This window comes from Pseudorca crassidens, chromosome 11 (assembly GCF_039906515.1).
Source record: "Pseudorca crassidens isolate mPseCra1 chromosome 11, mPseCra1.hap1, whole genome shotgun sequence".
In the NCBI taxonomy this organism is placed as follows: domain Eukaryota; kingdom Metazoa; phylum Chordata; class Mammalia; order Artiodactyla; family Delphinidae; genus Pseudorca; species Pseudorca crassidens.
The window spans coordinates 63698046-63707758 of record NC_090306.1 but is presented as its reverse complement, the minus strand read 5'-3'; positions in this window follow the sequence as shown (position 1 = coordinate 63707758).

Here is a 9713-nt window from a genome sequence, read left to right as displayed (position 1 = left end):
TGCATTCTTCTTTGGTATAGTAAAAATCTATTGTTTAGTATTCAATTTAATAGGAGAGCATTTAATAGAAGTTACATTTTCAAACATCCACAACATAATAATTGACTTTTGAAATTATATTAAAAATATAGTCTTCATATTCTAAAAATCTCTTGATTAGCTTTAAAATATTGTTATATGTTGTAACGATGTTACATGAAGTTTATGGTTAAGAGTATTTCATTGTTCTCTAGATCTTTAAAAGGTAGTTGTTTGTTTGTGGTATAGAATTGCTTTTCCAGTTAACCATACTGTTTATTGAATTCTATATATTGACTTTACTGTTTCTATTCTTATAAATAAAGTTTTACAGATTTTCAGGGAAAATTTATATTTAATTAGAAAAGGGATATTATTTAGGAACTTTTAGCTATATTTTAATTAGGAAAGAATATACATTTGTATGATGGAACAACTATAGTATAGATAAAAGTATATGTTCCTGTTTTAAATTTTATGGTATATGAACATAGGTACTTAATAAGCCAGTGATTCTGCACAGGGAGAGTCACTTAGGATAATTCATAATGTAGATGCAGCTGTAAAACACATCTTAGTTTATTAATTACTTTGGATTTCTAGTCAATCTAAGTTGTCAGTTACTTCAGGAGAGAATTGTATAAAGTAAGCTGTGCTTACTGCAGATTAATTAACATGCATTTGTGAGATTACAGTTTATGCTATAGTGCTTGCAAAATAAAATATGTACTGTGATAAACTGTAATCACTACTAGGTTGACCAGCAAGAAAAAAACATCTACAGTGAAAGTGCTTAAAGAAGTAGAAGGGACTGAGCCTGTATAACAGAAGCCAAGCAAGAGAAGAGAATCCAATGGGTTGACAGGGATTATTAGAAACTGATAAGAGACGAAGCTTGTGTCATTGCCTCCTACTTTTGTTTTATGGTTATACAAACTTCTAAGGACAACTTACGTATTGGATATCTTCATATAGTAAAGAATAAATACTCCATATTGGAGCCACTGTTCATTTGATCATTACTTCATTCATTCAGTCATTTACACCTATTGTGTAGCACTATCCATACAATTGCCCAAGGCAGAGGTATTCTAAATTTTTCTCACACTCTGTATATCCACTCAGTCTCAAGTCCTTTGATTTCTTTCTTTTGAATCTGTTTCTTTCACTATTCTCGATTGCTTATGCCTTTGCTCAAGGTTTTACCACATACCCCCTCGTCAACTCTGTCTCTTCCCCAGTCCTGCTTCAACCCATCCTACATATTGCTGTTGGAATGATCTTTCTAAAATGTACACTTCTTCCATGATTAAAATCTTCCCTTGGTATACCATATCTTTTAGAAAAGTTCAAACTGCTTACCGTAACTTGTAAACCTGAATGATCTGGTCTCCCTAAGCTCCTCTCTCTCCACTCAGCTCACTCTCCTTGATCCCCCAGCCATTCTGAACTGCTTACAATTTTGAAAATGGATTGTGAAGTTTCAAACTTCTCTGCCTTCAGAATTGCTCTGCTACTTTTGTCCAAAATTATTTCTTCCACTTAGTGCATCTAACTTAATTCATAGTTGTGTTCTGATACTACTTCAAGAACCATGTCTTTTAGAAAGCTACATCAGACAAACTCTTGAGTCTGATGTAGTTGCCCTTCTTTGGGATCCTCTTGGCACCTTGGATGTGCCCTTAATCCAGCATTTATCACTTCATACTATAGTGATTATTTTGCTTATGTTTCTCCAACTAGATTGTAAGCTTCTTGAGGATAAGAACCATATCTTATTTAACGTTATGGTGTCTAGCATTGTGTCTGACCTGTGGTAGGTGTTAAATCAAAATTTGTTGACAGGATACACGTGTGATTTACTGAGCAGCGATTGTTAATGGTTCTTACATATGAACAATTTTGCATTAAAACATTTTAGCATAGACCATGTAAATAGTATGAATGTGCACTTTAGTGCAAACTTCAACTACAGGGGCAGTAAGTTTCCCTAATAAAGAATGCACAGACTGCACTTCATCAACAAGGCCTCATGGCTCAGGGGCTACTATATTCACTTCAGTTAGCTGGGTCTCAGTCATTATCGGATGCCTAGGTAATTAGCCTCCTAAACACAATGGGTTTTATCCATGAAAACAGTGTCTTGTTAGAGTCCTAAATGGTCTTGTGTCTATCTATGGATTAGAACGACTTCTGGCCGACCAACTATAACAATGCAGTAACCAGATCCCTCCCCTGGAGTGTGACGGCTTCTTCCTCTGGTGAGCATTTCAGCATAGCGTTGATTGGAGTTCCCAAAAGGACAGACTGCTGGGATTTCACTGAGTTTACAGAGAGGTTTGGTAATCTCTCCGTGTCTCCTTGCTAAGACGCGCTTGTTTAATAAACGTCTGTATGTCTGGCAGAATTTACTCTGAAATTTATTTCGTTATAACTGGGTAGTGAGGATAAGAGGAATAGCTAATTCTCACCTACCTCAAAGATTTTAGGGAGGGTGGGGAAGTCACAGTTAACTACCATAAAGAACGTGTTACTTGTGTACAACTAAATTAACTACTCCTAAGTTAGTTGTCAGGTCACAGCTGCAGTTCTCCGTCAGACACTACAGTAGGCATCACGGACCCAAATATGGCATGGCACAATGCCTAAGGTAGTTAAAAATTCCAAAACCTAATTCATGATTGCTGTAACACAGGCATAAACTAGGCACAGTGGAGCATGGAAGGGCTGTCTGTGTCATCCCAGGGAACAATAATAACACACCATTCTGAAAATATTCGATTTATTAAGGTATTATTGAGATGGCAATTAAAAGGTTCTATTGATATATATAAGCTGAAACAGAAGATTTTGGAGATTTGATCATGGAGATTTTAGAAATGTATTAGTGGATACACATTTTCAGATTTCTCTCTTTAATAATCTGCGTAAGCTGATTTGTATAGTTTTTGGATATCCAAGCAAGGCAAAATTATTTGGAAGGATTTGAATAAAAATTACCTCTCTGGTGACAAATTTTATGCCAAGAGAAAACAATCATGGTCCCTGTTGTGTTTAAGTATTCTTTTTATCAAGTTAGAATGGGATTTCGGAGCCATGGCTGAATAAGTTTAGATATAAACGAAAAGATTCCTCACCTTTGCAACCGTATGTTGAGTTTTCTGCGATTTTCAGATGATGAGAAAGTCAGTATGAAACAAAGGACTGTAATTCAAGGAAATCATTGTGTGTCACTTATCAAAGTTGCACACTTATAAAGTAGTTGAAGAGATTCTTACAGAACTTTTTTTTTTTTTTTTTTGCGGTATGCGGGCCTCTCACCGTTGCGGCCTCTCCCGTTGCGGAGCACAGGCTCCGGACGCGCAGGCTCAGCGGCCACGGCTCACGGGGCCCAGCCGCTCCGCGGCATGTGGGATCTTCCCAGACCGGGGCACGAACCCGTGTCCCCTGCATCGGCAGGTGGACTCTCAACCACTGCGCCACCAGGGAAGCCCTACAGAACTTTTAAGTTGTCAAGGAAAAGTAATTTGGGGGAAGTATTCAGATGACCACCACATCAAGGAAAAGTATGTGCTTATAGTAATATTTTAATGTAAATGATGTTGTGGAAAGAGCACAAGCTTTAAAGTCACTGAATACTGCTTTCAAACCTGAGCTCTGCTGCAAATCAGCTATATGACTTTGGAAAGCAACTTAGTATCACTTAGTCTCTACTTTTGCATCTGAAGGTTGAAATGAGGGTTGAATATAGATATAGAAATGGATATACTTAAAGATGTTAAGCGTAAATACATATCCAGATACAGTACTTAGCACAATCTAGTAGACAGATGTAACTCAGTATACATTTAGTTCCTTTGTTTTCTTGCTTGAAATAAAATAATCAACGTTTTCCTTATTTTTTTCTGATTAATCCCAAATGGCAATCGTAAGAGCTACTTTTTTTTTTTTAACATCTTTATTGGAGTATAATTGCTTTACAATGGTGTGTTAGTTTCTGCTTTATAACAAAATGAATCAGATATACATACATCCCCATATCTCCTCCCTCTTGCGTCTCCCTCCCACGCTCCCTATCCCACCCCTCTAGGTGGGCACAAAGCAGCGAGCTGATCTCCCTGTGCTATGCGGCTGTAGAGCTGTTCTTTTAAAGGGATATATATATTATGGGTAGAAATAATTTGTATGTCACTATTTACTCCTGCATCTAATAAACTTCTCATTATTATCAATTCTCTTCCTTCAACAGAGCCCATGAAGGAAATTCAAAATCTTGTATTAAGGCTATCAATTCTTTAGTGATTAGTAATAAAACTTGTTGTTATTGAAATTAATTGAAAGATGATACATATGGAAGACTAATTTTATATCTATACAGACTTTAGGTGACACTTCTAATATCTTTGGTGTGTTACAGTAGGACAATAGACTGCCTGGAATTCTGTAAGAGATTGTTTTCCAAAGATGGCTGCAACATTATCCCATCCCATGTAGTGTTCTTACATAGTGAATTTGGCTTCACATCAAGAAATGGGGTCTATTTCCCCTTTGCTTGGTTGTGGATAACTTGTTACTTCTTTGTAACAATGGATTATGGCTACAGTGATGCTGTGTTACTTTTCAGACTAGGCAAGAAAAATCCACCTAGTTTTTGCCACATTTGTTGATGCTTGAGCCACGTGGGACTGCCAAACTGCAGAGGTTATATGCAGGTGCTCTATCAATAGCCAAATCTGCACTCACAGCTAGTAACTAGTATCAATTGTTTGACAGGTAAGTGAGTCATTTTGGGTTAATTCCAGTCCCAGCCAACATCTCACTATAGTTACATGACAGACCCCAAATGAGAACCACCCAGCTGAACCCTTAGCCCTTCCATATTCTTTATTTTTAATTTCAGATTTATTGAGATATAATTGATCCATAAACTTGTGAGCAAAATAAAATGGTTGCTTTAACCTGCTAAGTTTTGGAGTTAATTTTTATATAAAAATAGTTAAACAAATCCTTAAACTTTGAATAAAGCAAGGATATTAAAAACATTTTGTCAAATATTCAGGGGATTTAATTTATATGGCAACAGTTTATAAAATTCTTTTGAGACACTAAAGGAAAAAATAGACATGATAAGTCTATATGATTTCAGTTGTACGGTAGAAAGTTATCTGATGGAATGTGTAATACACAAAATCCAAAAGGTCATACTTTATGAAAGAGAAACCAAATTGAATCGTAATGTAAAATCAAAACGTTGCAGAACATGTTACTTTACCACTGCAGCAGTTACTCTTTATATTATATTAGTTCTGGCAAATAGTTTACTTATTTATTTGCCAGTCTTAGATTAAGTATCATATAATTTTCTTGCTGAAAACATTTGCTTATTTCCTCTAACAGTTTCACCAATGACTCAAATAAATATGGCAAGATAATTTGTAGAGATAATAATTTATGTTTGGTTTTTATTCCTATAAGATAAGAAAAGAATAAAAGAGATCCCTCCAGTCCTATTCCAAGAAGACAGGCAAGCTTTTGCTTTTATTGTTCCAAGGTCTGAAGCAGAAATGCCAAGAACTCAAATCAGGATCTGAACCTCACCTATCTTGAGTGAGTGAGTGAGTGAGTGAGTGTGTGTGTGTGTGTGTGTGTGTGTGTGTGTGTGTGTGTGTGTGTATTGGAGGGAGTTTAAGTAGATTATAATGGATATGGGTCCACCTGGAGTGGAAGAGTAAAATTTGAGTTTCTACTGGGACAGAGAAGGAAAGGGTTTTCCTATGCTAGATCTTCATGATAACAAAGTAGAATAAAAGATGCTTTCTGTCCTCAAGAAGGCTTATCGGTCCTGGAGACTGCAGATCCAGAAGTCAATGATTATAATAAGTGTGACAAGCGATTGACAACATAGATATAGAAATAATACTCTAGGTGAGCACATGTGCATTTGTATATGTGTCATGACAATGGGGGAAGAGACAAAGAAGATGATATGTAAGCAAGTTTAAATGGAGCTACCTAAGGCAATGAAGGCTGGAAGGCAGAGGGAGGGTAAGATTTTGATGTATTTCCTACTTATGTTTTTCTTTTGTATTTCAGTATCACTTAGAAGGTAACTATTCTATTTCTGAAATTTCTTGTGAACAATTTAAAACCCACTTTCAGGTTTCATCTGTAATGCCAGAAATACTAGGACTCCTTTTTTATACCCTCCACAACATTCTCTTTATCTGTTGTATCACTCTGCCACTAGTATTTGTCTAAATCAATTATTATCTTCCTTGAGAGGGCAGTTGACATTTTAACTGTTCATCACTATATTCTCATAGTCTAGTGCAGTTCCTGGTTTTGTGTCTGGCACATAAATAGAAAATAAATATTTGTCCACTGACATAATACATAAAATTGTATCTACCTCAACAATCCCACTACTTTTGGATCATTTTTATATCATATATTTTATGTTGTTTATCTTGTCTATCCTGTCATATCTTTATGATTTCTGTATGAAGAACTGATATTTTTGAAAGTTATGTTCAAAAGTTACTGGAGTTATTTAAATTCCACACCAACTTCTTATAAATGTTTGTATTTTACCCTTTTAAATGATCACTTTCATCTTCTTTTTATTATTTATGAATCAATAAAGTAGTTTATAAAACATCCAAAGACTTTTTTTTGAGTTTTCCTGTAACCTTTTAGTTATTGATGTTCTAAGTGCTATACTCTATTGTCCTCTGAAGAAAGATGTATGAGTGGAAAAGATGTTGGAAATTGGCCTTTCTTAGTATGGCTCCTATAGCCGCCATGCAGTAGGGATAACTTGAGATTAGTCTTAGATCACCTGCTTTCTCTTTCAGGCTTTTGGAGACATCACTCCACTGTCTTTGGTAGTCTGAAGCACTCTTAAATTTGGTTTCCTGGTGGTAATCTGTTCACTCTCCTTCTGCTTTTGAAGTTTAGTGAATTCTTTTTTCTTGAAATTTAAGGCTTTTATTAGGATATATCCTAGTGTTGATTTCAGCTTGTTCATTTAACACCAGACATATTTTCTAATTTTTCCATTTCTCACCTTAGTTATTTTTCAGAATTTTTACATTATAATGTGGATTATCAATTTTGCTCTATTATTTTCTTTGCATATTTTAAGGTTGGATTGCAATGTTGTAATATCCATATCCATATTTCTTAAATGTTTGCTGTTTTCCATATTTTCTTGACTATCTTCTATTCTATAAACGGCACGTTCATATGTCACTATATCCTTTTTTTGTATTAAAGGTCCAAGTTTATATGTCATTATATCCTTTTCTTGTATTAAAGTTCTTTCTTTCACAGTGGAGTCAGATTAGTGTTTTCTGGTTTTCCTGTTACCTTGCAAGCTCTCCCATCCCATCCCCAAGTTAGGACCTATCAATTGCATCTCCTGAGCCAGGTTTTCCTCAGAACTCAGTAAGAAGAAGTTATCTTTTAGAAAAGTGAAACAAAAATACGTGTATGCATGTGTGTATGTGTACACACACATTTATTTTGTACAATCCCTGTTCAGTATTATTTTCCAATTAAATCACTGAATTGTAGTTTCTTCATTAAGAGTCTCACTGGTGTTCCTTATTGTTGGCTAATTCTGAAGCTATAGATAAACACTAATCTTAATTGAAAGTATTTAGCCTAATTGTTTTTTACCCTTAAGCAGGCCCATAGTACTTCTCCTTTGTTATTTCCTTCAGCAAATATATACTGAATACTTACTATATATGTCAGGCACTGTGCCAGGCACGGAGAGTATACAAACACAAACCACATAGTTACTACACTTGTGTGACTGTCTCATATGGGAAACAGCTATGTTATACAAATATAAGCCAAATTATAAAATATCAGGAACTATGGAAGTCCCAGTAATGTAATGGTGGTGGCTAATCAGAGAAAAGTTCTTACAGGAATTGAAACCAGAGATACTTCTTAAAGGACGAGGAGGGGTTATTTAGTGAATACCAGGGATGGAGATGGGAGAAGTGTGGAAGAGAAAGGCATGAGCAAATGCACAAAAGTAAGGACCAGTATAGTACGTGAGGTGTGTGTGTGTATCTGTGTGTGTGTATGTGTGTGTGTGCGTGCTCCCATACAGTTTAGTTTTGCTGGAATTTGACTAGTCCAACAAGGAGTGGCAGAAGCCCAGAGTAGGTCCTGGAGAGCAGGTCCTGGAGAGCCTTGTATGCCTTATAAAGGGACTTGGATTTTATGCTGAAGGTGAGTGGTTCTTAATCTTTGGATAATGTTCCCCTTTGAGAATCTGTTGACAGCACTGGAACTTCTCCAGAACAGTGGGGGGAGACTTACACATGTTCATAGATTAAAGGGCTTGCACTCAAGACACTTCATATCTTCTGCTCCAAATACAAGCAAATGACAAAATATTAAATGAAATTAACTGACAATGAAATGTTATTTTGTGTGTGCCTTTAAAATAAAGAATAAAATGAAAACTGTAAACAACAATAACATTGTGCAGGAAGGGATTGTGAAAGATGACATGATTGGCTAGGGGTAGAGGTAGAAATACTGTTACATTTTGCTAAAAATTATAGTTAAGTATTCATATCAAAATTTTAGCAGAAGTCACCAAAAAGAATAAAAATGTCATCTACAGTTTTAAAATCATCATAGATAAAAGAAAACATAAAAATATTTATCAAATGGAAGGTAAGTAGGGAAGGAATCTAAGAAAAACTTTGGATAAACAGAAACCACAAAATAGGATTGTAATAAAATCCTAATATACTAGTAACCATAATAAATACAACTGGGCTAATTTCACCAGGCAGATTCTAACACATTGAATAAAAAGAATAAAACTTTTAGCCACATACTACTTATAAGGGACACCCAAGTTAAATAATTAATTACCTAAATCAAAACCACACAGAAATGGATGAGGAAATATATACCATTCAAAAAATAACCAAAAGAGGGCTTCCCTGGTGGCGCAGTGGTTGAGAGTCCGCCTGCCGATGCAGGCGACACGGGTTCGTGCCCCGGTCCGGGAAGATCCCACATGCCGCAGAGCGGCTGGGCCAGTGAGCCATGGCCGCTGAGCCTGCGCGTCCAGAGCCTGTGCTCCGCAACGGGAGAGGCCACAACAGTGAGAGGCCCGTGTACCGCAAAAAAAAAAAAAAAAACCAAAAGAAAGTTGATCTAGCTAAACTAATATTGGACAAAACAATGTAAGGCAAAAAGCATTTATGAGAATAAAGCAAGGGCACTACTTAAGAATAATAAGAAGATAAAGGGGAAGATTAAAAAATATGAGGTACTGATGGAGTACTAGGTAGCTTGGGACAAGATGGGGTCAAGGGTACACATGATGAACTTTAAGATTCTTGGGAAAGAATAGTGCAGATGGTTGAGAATGGGTGTAACCTAATTGTTGGCAGTCCTCTCTTGTGGTTAGAAAAATTGGGGTAGAGATAAGGAGGCGTGCATTTTCACTTGTGTCCAGTGGCTATTCAGAAAAAGCTCACTTTGAAGTTTTCCCAGGTTATTCTGGGAGGCTTGAAAGTGGTATTTCATATGCTCCCCGGACCATTCTGCCAGCTGCATTAACTGAATTTATGGTTCAAGGATAAGTTCCTAGTCTTAGTACTGGATCGGCTACCTCCTCTCAGGACCATGTGGTTCACATTTTTCTTATGGGTTTG